Here is a 15,130-nt window from a genome sequence, read left to right as displayed (position 1 = left end):
GCGCTGCCCCTGTGCTACAGGCCCCCGACTACAGCAAGGAATGTGTAGTCCAGACCGATGCCTCGGAGTACGGGGTCGGGGCAGTCCTCTCCCAGCTGGACGCCAAGGGCCTCGACCGACCGGTGGCCTTTATCAGCCGCCGACTGCTGCCGTGAGAACAGAGGTGGAGCACCATCGAGCGGGAGGCCTTCGCTGTGGTATGGGCTCTCAAGAAGCTCCGGCCCTACCTTTTCGGTACCAACTTCAGGGTCCAGACTGACCACCGGCCCTTGCGGTGGCTCCTGCAAATGCGGGGCGAGAACCCCAAGCTGTTACGCTGGTCCATCTCGCTACAAGGGATGGACTTCACTGTTGAACACCGGCCCGGCAACGACCACGCCAATGCTGACGGCCTGTCCCAATTCTTCTGCCTCGGCGAGGAGAACCCCCAAGAAGATGGGTGACTCTCCCTGCCTTCAGCTGGGGGGGACGCGTGTGGGAGCCGGCCTCGTGGCGTGGTCCTGTTTCCCCGCGCTAAGCCGCACGAGGTCCCATGCACATCGGGGCTCCTCCATCTTGGATTGCACGTCACTCCACGTGACCACCTGTATGACCCTGCTCTACCCGGCCTCGGTCCCAGCGAGGCCCGACATCGAGACGCCAACCCCTGGCTCGGGGGATACCACGTGAGCCCTTCCCACTCTCGGCGGAGGGCAGTATCGATGGGACCCCCTACCGTCTCTCCACACCTGGGTGTGATCACCCCACAGCTCTCTGGGGCCTGGCGCCTCTCCTGCTGGGCGTCTGGCCGCCCCCTACCCGTCCTCTCCGCCCCCTCCGGGCGCACGGGTCCGGACATCAAAGGGCTCTCGTCCTATATCTGGGGCGACCCGACAACAGGGCAGTAGTTGTATCCTGGAGTCGAGAGCCCTGCTGATCGGATCGCGGCTGACCCTACGAAGAAGACTCACCCGGAACCACCCCTTGAGCCCTGCTGACGACGTCGCGGCTCCACCGTGCTTAAAGACCTTCACGAACCTTTGGGGCCCTGCTGACGCTGTCGCGGCCCAACCATGTTGAACCTTACCACCAGAGCCCAGCTGACCTCGTCGCGGCTCGACCTAAGCGGAACTACCATCCGAGCCCTGCAGACGCCGTCGCGGCTCTCCACGTCCGAGCCGCTCTGAGACCAGCATCCAAGGTCTGGCGCAGAGCCCTCCCATGCCTGGCTGGCACTAAGACTGTCCCGCTACCCTATCCTCTTGAACGAACACTGAGACTCTGACAGGATCCCTCGATCCCTCTGTAAATATTGCACGTATTACTGCCGATAAAGAATCTAATCTCGCAACTGCTATTGAGTCCTGTGTGGTGGTGTTACTGGGCCTAGTACGATCATAGGAGAAAGACCTCCCCGAGGAGGCTTCTCAGCGGCGCTCGGCTATAACTTTGCGGTAGGAAGGTGCCGGAATAGTCTCCCCGACTACCCGGTGGGCCTCCCTCCAACAATTGTAATGTATATAGATTTGTTTTCAACACTTCTGCTGCTTTGTGAAGCTCAAAAATAGAAAGACAGGGCCACCATGTGCTGGACTGTCAGATATAAATGCTGGTGTTGAGAAAGAATTCCTGGTGCTGGGCACTAGCAAACGCTGGCACAAATTAAGCACTGCCAAGGATCATCACTAACCTGTCTCCTTTTCAACATTTATGTATGCTCCCAGGCATATTCCAGAAGTACCAAGGAAATGTCCAAATGTACGTAGACTCCAGGTGAAGTCATTGCTGGTTACATAACATCTCAAGTAACACTATCAACATCACTAAATGCCTGAATTTCATCCTCCCCTAGATGAAGGAGACCTTCCTATGTATGAAACAAATGAAGATGAAGATCAATATAATGGGAGAAAGTGAACCTGTCTGACTAACCATCAAATGGACCCAAGGCCTTGGGTCTTCTACTCGCACCAATCCAAAAGCTAGGAACCTTCAAACCTTCATAAATGGGGCCACATTAAGCCTGCTCTGAAAGCAGTTCACTAGCAGGCGGTCAAAACCAGGGTTACATCCAAGGTTTTCTGCACTATCCACAAAGCCTCCTGGCAAAAGATCCTAACTACCTGTAAAAGGCTGCTTGAATATGCATCCCAGGTAGAAACCTCCGAACACTGGATGGCAGGTTGAGTCATCAATAATATGGTTGAAGCAGGGAGGAAGATGTCCAGGCATTCAAGAAATAAGCTCTCAAAACGTTCTGAGGTCATTCAACTGTCTTGGGACTTTCTTACCTTCAGCCTATTGTTAAAAACCACCAAACAAAACCGGCTGCCCTTTAGCATACTCCTGCTGATCTAATTGTTTCTCTTCGCACTCTAACAGAATTGCTGTATTAACAGGTGGTGTGATAGCAAACTGGATCACTGACATGATATTGATGCATACAATATCAAAACACAAAAATATCGGAAATTAAATATCGATAACAAAATATCAACTTCCTATACTTAACTCGCAAAACCACAAAAATAGAGAACATAAATATCGTTGTTAAAAATAAAATATTGATTTTTCCTGTATCGAAAACAAAAATATTGTTACCTTTAAATAAACAAAATCTATGCCAAACATATCAATTTTCACAATGTTGACTACAATATCATTGCCAAAATAATTAAATAATCATTAATAAATATACAAACAAAATTATATACAATTGCTTTAACCCCTTCGCCGCAGCAGGAATTCCGCCGCGGTGCTGGGGGGGGTTTGGGGGCAGGTGCGGTGGCGCTGTGCTCATGACGGAACCACTCCGTCACGAGCCACGGTTGAGCTGTGCTCATGACGGAGTGGTTCCGTCACGTCTCCGCCCACTGCGCTAATCGCCCGCACAGGCGGGGAATTAGCGCCGCGTGGGCGGAGCGGCCGCCAACGGCCGCAGCATGATGGAACCACTCCGTCATGAGCACAGCGCAACCGTGGCTCATGACGGAGTGGTTCCGTCATGAGCGGGGAAGGGGTTAAATAAACCGATATTGGAGCGAACACCAACATGCACCCATTAGCCGCTAGTATGGCCCCCTCACTCACTTCAGTTTATCTTTGAACAATTACACCAACCAGTGGTTGTCAACGAGGCGGGTGCTGGAACGCTGACACCTCCTCGCTGCACCCCTTATGTCATAGACTGTTATAGGCTAGGTATGACATACTATACATTGACCACTGACCCGATATTATGAACCTGGCCATAGGCTTTCCGCCACTCTGTCATATAGTGCACTGGTCTCGCCACCTATTTTTGAACGCTCAGAGTTACGAGATAAGCCTCTGTCAAACCACTAGAAACGGTTCCCTCCGACGATCAGGTTCACCCTGGTACCCGTTCCAAGATGGCCGCCACCTTCTCGGCCCTTAGCCTAGTCCCTCTTCGGTTTTAGTCCCGCTCCCGTAACCACTTATCCTTTACAGTATATAAAGCCCCACCCCACCGCTCAGTGTTACCGGCGACTCTGGAGGCACCCTACGTTACCGCATTGGAACTTCCGGGGCAGATGTAAGTACACACGACGCTCATGCGCTATTTACCCCAGCGGTGATCATGTTTAAACCGTTGTCTTCCCCCTCCCATGGTATACTGCTTGGTTTCATTTACTAGCCGTGTGTGTGAGTTTCTTTACCCTCAGGGCTCGTTTTGCTCATGTAGACTGTATTCCCCGCAATTTGATTCCCTGCAGCTGTAGCCCCCGCCCCAGATGGTCATCACCCGGCACAGCTTGGACCCAGACTTTTGCGGGTAGGATATCGTAATCATGTGTGACCGGCATGTGTGTTCTCCAACGTATATGTCACAGTCGATGTGTTTGCCTTATATACTCACCCTGGATACTTGTGGCATGTTTTGGTACGTACACGCTACAGTCGATAGCGATGCCTTAAGTACTCACTCAACTCAGACTAGGTGCTGGCATTGAGATAATCACGGGCAGCCACGCACCCACTCCTATCCCATGCCATCTGAGTAGCAGACCGGGCAGTCAACGTTCACCTACGAGTTTGCTGTTGGTGCCTTGCACTTTGACCTTCCAGAGTCTCACGTCGCATCTAGCATGTGTAGCCTCAATCATCCAGTAGGGCTTTTCACACTGGGATGGACGTTTGTAATTTACACATCATTAATTAAGCTTCTTTGTGTCTTGTCCCGACCCCTATTTTGGGCACGGTTGTCCCCTTACCCTACCTCCAATCTGACACGGGGCACAACCACTCACCCCAGCATGATTCTGGCTGGAATGCTCTCCCCACTGGTGTACGATATCTTAGTCCCAGTCCGAGAGAAGCCCCTCATGCTTTGTAACCTTTCTGTTCTTTCCCTCTCCCTGCAGGTTCGGCGTCAAGGACACGAATAACCCGTGTTCCTTTTTTCCTTTGTTTTTGGGATTATAGGTTACTCCCCTCTTTTTCCTGAATCCCTCTCCCTTACTTTTTAATCACCACCTTGGTCCTGACGAAGCGCTAGGATCCACTAGGGACCGCGGGCAGCGCGAAACATGTTGACCACCCTTTCTACACCCTCTCTCTCATTTTAACCCTCACTCCAACGGGTCGAGAGCAGTGGGACGTATTTACATCCAGTTTCCCCTACTCAGAGTGTCAATCTAACACTATCCCCCGTTACTTTTTAGTAGATCCTTTGGACCCACCAATAAATTGTTAGGGTACCACAAGGTCTTTTTAGCTCCATCACGACACCGTCCTCCCCCCTTTTCCCACACACCCGCACGCACAACTATGGCGACTCCATCAAAAGATCTCCGACAGAGAGCCCTCCCGAGGGCCCGTGAGGGACTGCAGCACCACCCCCACAAGGAGCACCGCCCGATGATGATGCTTTGCACCCGCAAGGGTGTGTGAGGGCACTTCTAGTACCATCCAGGAGTATCTGGTCTCCATTACATTGTCATTCTCGAACCTCATCCACTACTTTCCCCCTGCCCTATCTCTCTCCCCCTTCTTACAGTAGACCATATTGGCACTGTTTTGTTTAGGAACTGTTACCTTATTTTGTACGTGTTAAATAAACCCAAACACTTCATACACATATTTAAATTAAATAAAAATATATTATATCAAAGTATTTACCATTCACCCCAATAAATGATGCAACTTAATATAAACAATACAACCCCACCAAAAACTAGTATTTCCTACAAACATTTAAACATCAAACTAATTGTTAATAGAGATATATATATAATATATATATATTCACTTAAAAAACCGTAGGTTTCACACATGTTATAGTTAGCTGGACATTTCACTCGTAAAAAACCAATGAAATTCCCCCGTTATAGTTAGTGCAGGCAGCTATAACTCACGCAACCGCAATCCTCTGCTGATGACGTCAAATATTACATCACTGTAGTTAGACACTTATTTACCCATGTCTTCTTCCATTAATCTTTAGCTATACATATGTTACAAATATTTATTTTTCAGAGAGACACATATATCATCAGTGATGTAATATCTGACGTCATCAGCAGAGGATTACGGTCGCGTGAGTTATAGTTGCCTGCACTAATCCAGTGCATCTGTGGCACCCTAGGCGGTGTCAGCTCTTCTGGCGACATTAAGGTAGCCTCACTCTCCCACAGCATGGGACCAGCGAAGGGCCGTCCGAGGCCCCTTGAGCACCAGACCTGTTGGGCAGTTGGCTGGGATGGGACTCGGTCTCCCAGCATCCAGTGCATCTGTGGTGTGGGAGGTAGCATCAGTTCTCCTGGCACCATTAAGGTAGTCTTGCTCTCCCGCAGCGTGATACACGTGTGGGGGAACCCTGGACCAAGGACGGGCCCATTTGGGCCGTCAGCGGCTGACAGAGGCTGAGCTGGGCCACCCCTCTTGGTCCCGACATCCCTAGTTCCTTCATCAAACCCAGAGCCCATAAAAACACGACTGTGAAAGTCTGAAAAACTAAAGATTGAGTGAGATTCGGAGCTGGCGTATCGCTGTAATGGGGAAGAGGAAATCCAAAATATCTTTGGCACATTGTGCCTCAAATAAGAAAAGACACCCTAATAATTCCTTTGCATGCCTTTTGACTGATGCCGTGGTGGCCATTAATAATGCAATCGGGATGGTAGAAGAGAGACTGGATGCAACAAATAAATCCCTATCAATAGCCATACACGCAGCTCTATCAAGATAGTCTCACCCCGGTTAACAGCACCGATAGACATAGTTCACCATGCAGACCAACCATTAACAAAGAGCAGGTCCCTATTCCCCCCGGGGCATTTGGCAATGGGGCAACTAATCACGTGCGTAAAACAGCACGTTGGATGTCACTCAGGACTCCATAATGACGACACCCCCAGAGCCAACCTGTAAGTCTCCCTCAACAGGCAAAAAGAAAACACTTCCCAACAAACAATCCAAACTGGGCTTAAAGAAAATCCCCACACTCACTGCTCAAGTCATTTTCCCGGATAGTGGTGAAATACTAGTTGGGAATCTTCATGAGGCGGACAAACGCACATAACTACATCACATATGATTCCAGTTGCTGAAACAGAGGGGCAGACAGATGTAAAGGAGAACTTCTGTGTCAAATTTTTGAACCCTGGACTCACGGCCTTAAAGGGAATTGAATTATCATTCAAGAACATAAAAGACCAACTAATCGATCTGAACGCCAAAGTTAAAGACAATTCAAAAGGGGGGTTGCTCTGTTCCTACAATAAGGAAAGTCATGCTTGTGGAGAGTAACTTTGGACAGATCTCGTGCGGTCCGCCCCACAACTCAATTGGGTAATACATTTTTAAAAAACAGTCCTCCCCCGCCCAAATCTCACTTGCCCGATACATCTGACAAAGACAAGTTTCCACAGTTGCTGGAACTAAACTCAAAACCAGTACCACGTGCAGGCTGTCAATCCAATAGCTCATCCACGCCTCATATTTCTGCTCCCCCTATTATCCAATTACCACCGGAGGCACAATATGTGCCTCCCTGCATGCACCCCCATTCACAGAGGCACACGGGGCCCTGTAGGACTCTCTTTGTTGCCTTACTACCACCCTTTTCATGGAGTGCAGTTAGAGTTCATGGATTTCCAGGTCATTCTGGATTGAATTATCAAACCTCCCTTGCTTTATCTAAGGTGCCGAATGGGTATGTAAATTAAAGTTAGATTTTGTAGGTCTGTTGAGACCGTTCCCTCCTGTGACAATGCCTAGGAGTTTGAATTTGATCCGGTGGGCTACCAGGGGCCAATGGAGATATTTCTAATCCAGTTGGATTTCTTTAGACTGAGGCAGATTCTGGCCACTTGATTTTGCATCCTCTGAAGTTTCAGTAGATCATGTCTGTGTTCTCCTGTGTAATGTAAGTTGCAGTAGTCAAGTTAAGAATGGGTCAAGTGCCCTGGTAAGCTCAATTGGGTGTAAACATTAGAGAAAAGGGGGTATCTTTCTGATCATCATGAGGTGGTGTTTGGAACTTTTGACTACTGTTGATATCTGGTGTTTAAAGGAAACTTCTTAATCAATCTAGATATTGAGGCTTCTCACTGACTGAACTGAAGCTGAGGTGTCTCCTAGTTCCCTTGGGCTTCTTAACAGGAGACTGCATGTTATGATATTGCTGGTCATCTGAATTTCGATTTTGAGCCATGTAGGTGGCGCTTACTGTTCTTGTTACACTGGTAGATATGTCTCAGAAATGCTATCATGTGGTTTGAGAGGTCATGTAGCCAGAGTTGGATTTAAATGTCATTTGTGTTGATCTGAAACTAAAGTTGGTTAAGGGATATGATCTGTGCCAGGGGCCTCAAGTAAATGCTAAACAGTGACATGCAGAGGGAAGATTCTTCAGGGATCCGGCTGCTAATACGTTTTCGTAGTCAAGGAGAATAAATCCATTTTGTTGGCATCAGTCAGAAGAGTTACACCACTGAGGAGCTATTCTATTTTTAGGTCTCTCCTAAGCAACACTTGTGCTGTCTCTTCGAGACATGCTGTATTCAGGTATGAACTTGAGGCTCCACCCATTTTTCATCCATATTTTCAATTGGCTCTTATTACTGACCGTTCTAAATGGTTGCTTTTTATTCATGAATAGACTTAGTAGTCCCTCCTTAGTATCGTCTTTTCTCCTTTTGTAACCTCCCATGAGGACTTGTTATGTTTTATTTACAGTCTGTAAGCACTATTTTCTTGAATGAATTTCTAATATTGCACGCACGTCAAGCTTTCCTGCAAAGGCGCCCGCTTTTCCACTCCCTGCTGACTGTCTGCTGCTCATCACCATCCCACCCCCGGATGCCGCACTTGAGGGTTCAGCAAAGCTCCCGCTTTCATATTAACAACACGAGCGCCGCGCTTTATGTTGCAACACGGCACCCACTTTTCCTCTCTATGCTGGCTGTTGCTCCTCATTGCCATCCTGCCACTGGGCATCGCTCTTTAGGTTTCAGCACAGCACCCACTTTTATTCTAACAACATGGGCATCGTACTTTATGTTACACTCTGCTGACAGTCTGCTCCTCATCGCCGTCCTGCCCACAGGCGCCGTGCTTTAGGTTTCAGCCTGGCGCCCTCTTTCATATTAACAATAACATGGGTGCCACACTTAATATTTTAGCAGGCGCCTGCTTTTATAATTGTTTTTTGTAAACTTGTGTTAATTTGCATTCTTTGTACAGTGCAACGCTGCATGTCGTCTTTAACAATGGCGGCTGCAGGGCTCATCGAACTCTATTTCAAAATCTTAATAGGTTTTTTTAAGCACCACGGCATGCCGCTCCTAATCAGCAACAATTACGGCCGCGCCTTTCTATTTTTCAGGCTGGCACTCACAACTTCCTTCGTTCCTTCTTCCCCTTCAAACAAAAATACAGAAATAAAAACCATTAGAATTTACAAAGCCAATAGGTCTAACTTTCAGAAATGCGAGACCTATTACATTGCAAATGCTTGTTACCCTTGAGTTTCTGGCACTGACTCGAGGAGAGGCTTCCTTGTGTCACATAGACTTGGGTTGGATTAGACCAGAGAGGCCAACAGTTGGTTTAATCAGGTCTGCACCCAATGCGAAAGAAAACTCTAGGATGCTACGATAAAAGAGAATGGAGTGGGGTAATAGATAGAAGATAGTGGAATTTGTGCCACCCTTCCAAAAAAAGGGGTAAGAACGAACAATCATAGTTTAGGAGGCAAACGAAGAAGTGAAACAATGCACTAACATGTTACTTGGCAAAATTAAAGTAAATGAGGAGGAATATGTCTCAGAACAAATGGTGGTTTCTCTTTTGAGGCGTTTAGAAGATCCAAGAGATAGATGCGGCTTGGTCGTGGACAACAGAGAGTGCTGTGCCACAGCGGGGGAAGAGGGTTTCTGATCTCACGGAAGGACAAAACATGATATGGCCTGTCTATGACATGGGATAAGGGGCGAGTGCTCCATGTACCCCGCCAAAGCAAGAGTGGAGCTGGTTGCAGCATACATAAAGGATGAAGATGGAAGGTTTGAACCTGGTCTGGTCTTCACAGTGGATGAGAGAAGGGCGACAGAAGGCTAAAGAGAGCAAATGAAGAAAAGATTAGGGAAGTCACAGGGCAATAGTGCAAGGGGCAAAGAGGAGTACTAGTAAGGGAATTGGTTAAAAATAGTTGGGATTAGGGTTCCAAAAAGGGAACACGAGTAAGTGGAGTGCAGAAGTACGCACAGAGATATGATATTCATGTGCCCACAAAATTTGGATTTTCAGGGTATTACAAATACAGTTGCACCGCAGCAACAAATGAAGCTTGTGAGTCGTTTCCACTTGCGATAACTTTACAAAAACCTTTTCAATGAGGTTGGGAGAAAGACAAATGATAAATGTAAAGGAGTAGGGCAAAGATCACACATTCCATCAGAAGACCCTGCTCTGGGAAATCTCAGATGCCAAAGGAGGAGGTACTTCCCAAAGAGAATTTATAACCTAAACTACCCATGAAACAGCTGAATGTGTTTTATTGCTTTCTTATCATTCTGAGAGAGTCCCTTTTATAAACAAATGCCTAAAATTTCGGCAGCTTCATAAAACAAATACATATGAAACTGTAAATACACACATCTTTTTTCAGATCTCTGTCCAGGGAGAAATATAACTGACAGTGCCTTCCTGGAATAGCTTTCTGTTTGTGTTTAGGTCTTTTCCATGTTTTCCCATTTCGAATAAGCTCCTTCTTAGTACATTTATGACTATTTTGAAATGCAATCTGTTTTTCAAAAGCAGAACTGTTTATCAAGGGGCAGTTCAACTAAATAAATTCAAAATACATTTATTTTCAGAACGCATAAGTGGCTTCAAGCTTCACTAGTAGGTATTCGTAATATGTATTTAACATTATAACATGTTTTTATTTTTTATTTTTAATATTAAATGTTATGTTATGTTATTCAAGGTTATATAGCGCACAGCTGCCCCAGCAAAGGGGCGTCCCAGCGCTAACCAGCATCAGAAAACGGGCCTAAGCACCAGATCTGAAAAACACAAAAGAATAGAAAAAGAGACCGAGAAGACTAAATTGAAGGAAAGAGGAAGGTTTTGATAGCTTTTCTGAAGTCCAGCAGACACTCCATTCTACGGATCTGAACAGGCAGGGAGTTCCATAACTTGGCTGCCAAACAGCGAAAGGAGCACCCCCGCACGACAACGTTTCTCAAGGGGAACAGCAACCAAGTGCTGCCCCAAGGAGCGCAGCTGGCCGGGGGGAACATAAGGGGAAGCAGGTTACCAAGCAGGCTAGGCGTGGCAAGCTTCAAAATCCTAAAAGAAAGACACAACATCTTAAATGTGATGTGCTCCACCATGGGAAGCAAGGAAGTCTATGGATGGCACCTGCAGAGGGGCAGGACCGCGGGAGCCCCAACAAGGCTCTGGCTGCGGCCCTCTGAACACGCTGCATCTGAGTTATTTCAGCCTGATTGGCCCCTAATAGGAGTGAACTAGCATAGTCCAATCGAGATAGAATAGCTGACTGAACAATCAGCTGACACGTTGGTGGGTCAAAAAACTTCAGAAGGGGCTTAAGATCCCCGAAGAGGCCAAAGCAAGTGCCGGCAACTTTTTTGGTATGGTCTTGAAAGCTGAGAGAGGAATCCTTCCATACCCCCAGGTTTTTAACCACTGCCTTCGGGTTAGGAGTACTCCCCAGGACACTCGGCCAACATCGCTCACTCCAAAGGCTCGAGTTCTTCCCTACTAGCAAAACCTCGGTTTTGCTAGCATTCAGCTGTAAGCAATTAGTGGTCATCCATTCTGCAATGGCTGCCAGGCCACCTCTAAACCTTGAGGCATTCAGAGTGGAACCGTCGGCCAGGGCCACCACTAGCTGCGTATCATCCGCATAGGAGACCATGGTGAGGTCCCACTGCCTGGCGACCGCTGCCAGAGGCTGGACGTACAGATTAAACAGAGAGAGACTCAGCGCCGAGCCCTGTGGCACCCCCTGGTCGATGGAATGGACCTGAGATAGAAACGGGGGGGGCTGACACTCCGAAAGATCTTTGGTCAGAAATGATTTGAACCATTCCAGAGCCAGGCCAGCCACACCCGCCTCCTCCAACCGCTGTCGCAGAATGCCATGCGAGACCGTGTCAAAGACGGCACTTAGATCCAGCAGGATCAGTGCCGCCGTCTGACCGGAATCAAGAATGGTCCGCAGAAGTTCAGTCATGGCCAGGAGAGCAGTCTCCGTACTATGGCCCGGGTGGAAACCATTTTGAGAAGGATCCAAAATGTTGTTGGAGTTCAAAAAATTTGTTAGTGTATTATTAACATGCGCCTCTGCTATCTTAGCCACCCAAGGGAGGAGAGATATAGGCCTAAAGTTTTCGAGTTTGGCCGGGTCAAGCAATGGTTTTTTGAGAATGGGGGATACCCATGCCTGTTTCCACGGCACTGGGACAATAGCTGTGGAAAAGGAAGAGTTAACTATCTGGCATAGCGGGGCCAGAAAAAGAGAGAATGACTCCCTAAACTGAGCCGGCTTTAAAGGATCAGCAGGACAGCCAGATTTAACTTTCCTGCTCAGCCGAAGAAACTCATCCTGAGAAATACTAGGGACAGCTATTAGAGACAGCAATGGCAAGGGTCTAGAAGGAGCCATAAAAAAAGGAGTGGTCACTTGTGGGAAGGACCGATAGATGGTACAGACTTTCTCAACAAAGAAAGTGGCCAGATCCTCGCACTGCTGTTCAGATGAAATGACGGATGCCGAATTTTTCCTAGCCCTGAGGTCTTTAAGGATCTTAAAAATACATTTGGCCGGGTTAGGGCTAAGCTTAATATCAGTAGCATAGTAAGCCGCTCGAACATTACAGATGGTTCTGTGATAGTGTTTGATCTTGGCCAAATAGCATGCTTTTTTCCTAGGGTCATAATCCTTTCTCCAGTCGCGCTCTGATCCCTTGCAGGCCTTCCTTAAGGTGGTCAAGGAGTCGTTATACCAAGAACAGGCGTTGGAAGTGTGTCCCTTAGACCACTTAGCTGGAATAACAGAGTCTAACCCTTGGGTAATCCAGTCACAAAATGAACTGTAATCTGTCTCAGCGTTATTAAGAGGTCCCAGAGGGTTAGTGCCGAGAAGCGCGTGAAAATCCTCCAACCTCAGTTTACGCCAAGGGCGTTTGAAGATAGGCAGTTGGGTGGCTTTGTTGAGGAGCTCTATGACTGGAAAGGACATTTCTACCAGCGAATGGTCAGTCCATCCCATGGGTTTTGGCATCTCCACGGTTGCAGACAGAATATTCGAAAATATCGGGTCCAACAAATGACCAGCTACGTGGGTAGGGCTGGGGACCAGTTGGTTTAGTTGGTACGCAGCCAGGTCTGCAAGCAAGCTACAGATCGCATTGTCTTGCGTTAGGTCAAAGTGCAGATTGAAATCACCTAGAATGTTGAAATTAACAGTACCCATAGCGAGCGTGCACACTGACTCCAAAAGCGCGTCTTTAAATTTAGAGGCCGACCCTGGTGCACGATAAACTAGCAGCCCCGATAGGGTCAGATGGGTACTAACGGTGATACTGAAATGAGCGCACTCGCAGCCCTCAACTACTTCTTTAATGAAGAGACATGAGTAACATGATTTAAAAATCACCGCAATGCCACCCCCCCTAGACTCTCTGTTAATTGTGCATATAGAATACCCAGAGGGCAGTGCTAGATTCGTTTCAGCCACCATATCCTAATTAAGCCAGGTCTCAGTAAAATAAAATACATCCGGGGATTCCTCTGTGACTAAATCATGGTTTTCTAAGTAGTGTTTAGCCAGCGACCTCACGTTAAGATGAAGAATTTTCAGCCGTCGCTGGGGTTGAACGGTGGGAGGGGGTAAGAGGGGCGGTAGAGTAGGGAAGACATATCTACAGCATAAGCAACCAAAAGGTCCTTCCAAAGAGTTTAGTGGAGGTGCCCTACACAACTTAACTGTGGGGTTGATGGCTAATAGTTCTTCCATGGAATAGATGTAAAATCCCAGCGAGCCCCCACCAGCATTCCTGGCGAGAGGCGACGTACTGGCGCGGACGGGCGCTGACGGGCTTGCTTTTGGTGTGCCTTTGGCGCGCCGCCGGCGCTCCCGCGCCATATCTTGAAAAAATACCAGAGTGTCAGGGAGCACAAAACAACTAGCCCGCCAACCAAGATGGCGTCTAGATATGGCCAACTGGAAGTAAGGGTTTCCGGCGGTCGGGTTCAAGTCACCCTCCACATCAATCAGCCAAGGAAGGCTGCAGTGGACCGGGGCGATTTGAAACTAGCAAATAAGTCAGGTAGGTGAGCAGAATCGAATTACAGTATTATGCCAGTAAGTGCGAGTTAAAATCAGCAGAACAACACAAAGAAAAAGAATAAAAATTAGCAGCGTTCCCAGCGTAGTGCCAAGCCGCACATCAGCTGGTCAAACAATTGAACAAACGTGCCCAACCCGGTTAAATACCGGACCATCAGAGAGCACAAAACAACTAGCCCGCCAACCAAGATGGCGTCTAGAAATGGCCAACCAGACGTAAGGGTTTCTGGCGGTCGGGTTCAAGTCGCCCTCCACATCAATCAGCCAAGGAAGGCTGCGGTGGACCGGGGCGATTTGAAACTAGCAAATAAGTAGGCCTGGGCGGTAAATTCCGTTCCGTTCGCGGAATCTGCGGAATTTGCGTAATTTCGCGTTCCGCGGAGAACGCGAAATTGCCCAAAAATCTGCGTTCCGCGACTTCGCGAAATTTTTTGCTTGTTCGCGTTCTCAATATGCGTGTTCGCGAGACATTTCACCCCGAGCACGCAAACAGCGATCGCGAACAGGAAAAAAGTATCGCGAACAAGCAATTCCGCGTGTTCGCGGAATTTCTGCGTGTTCGCAGAGATTTTGTACCGTTTCGCGGAGATTTGCGTAACGCGATTACGCAAATTCCGCCCACCCCTACAAATAAGTCAGGTAGGTGGGCAGAATCGAATTACAGTATTATGCCAGTAAGTGCAAGTTAAAATCAGCAGAACAACACAAAGAAAAAGAATTAAAATTAGCAGCGTTCCCAGCGTAGTGCCAAGCCGCACATCAGCTGGTCAAACAATTGAACAAACGCGCACAACCCCGGTTAAATACCGGACCGTCAGGGAGCACAAAACAACTAGCCCGCCAACCAAGATGGCGTCTAGAAATGGCCAACCGGAAGTAGGGGTTTCCGGTGGTCGGGTTCAAGTCACCCTCCACAGCAATAAGCCAAGGAAGGCTGCAGTGGACCGGGGCGATTTGAAACTAGCAAATAAGTCAGGTAGGTGAGCAGAATCGAATTACAGTATTATGCCAGTAAGTGCGAGTTAAAATCAGCAGAACAACACAAAGAAAAAGAATACAAATTAGCAACGTTCCCAGCGTAGTGCCAAGCCGCACATCAGCTGGTCAAACAATTGAACAAACGCGCCCAACCCGGTTAAATACCGGACCATCAGGGAGCACAAAACAACTAGCCCGCCAACCAAGATGGCGTCTAGAAATAGCCAATCGGAAGTAAGGGTTTCTGGCGGTCTGGTTCAAGTCGCCCTCCACATCAATCAACCAAGGAAGGCTGTGGTGGACCGGGGCGATTTGAAACTAGCA

This window comes from Triturus cristatus, chromosome 4_2 (assembly GCF_964204655.1).
Source record: "Triturus cristatus chromosome 4_2, aTriCri1.1, whole genome shotgun sequence".
Classification (NCBI taxonomy): domain Eukaryota; kingdom Metazoa; phylum Chordata; class Amphibia; order Caudata; family Salamandridae; genus Triturus; species Triturus cristatus.
This window is presented reverse-complemented; position numbering follows the sequence as displayed.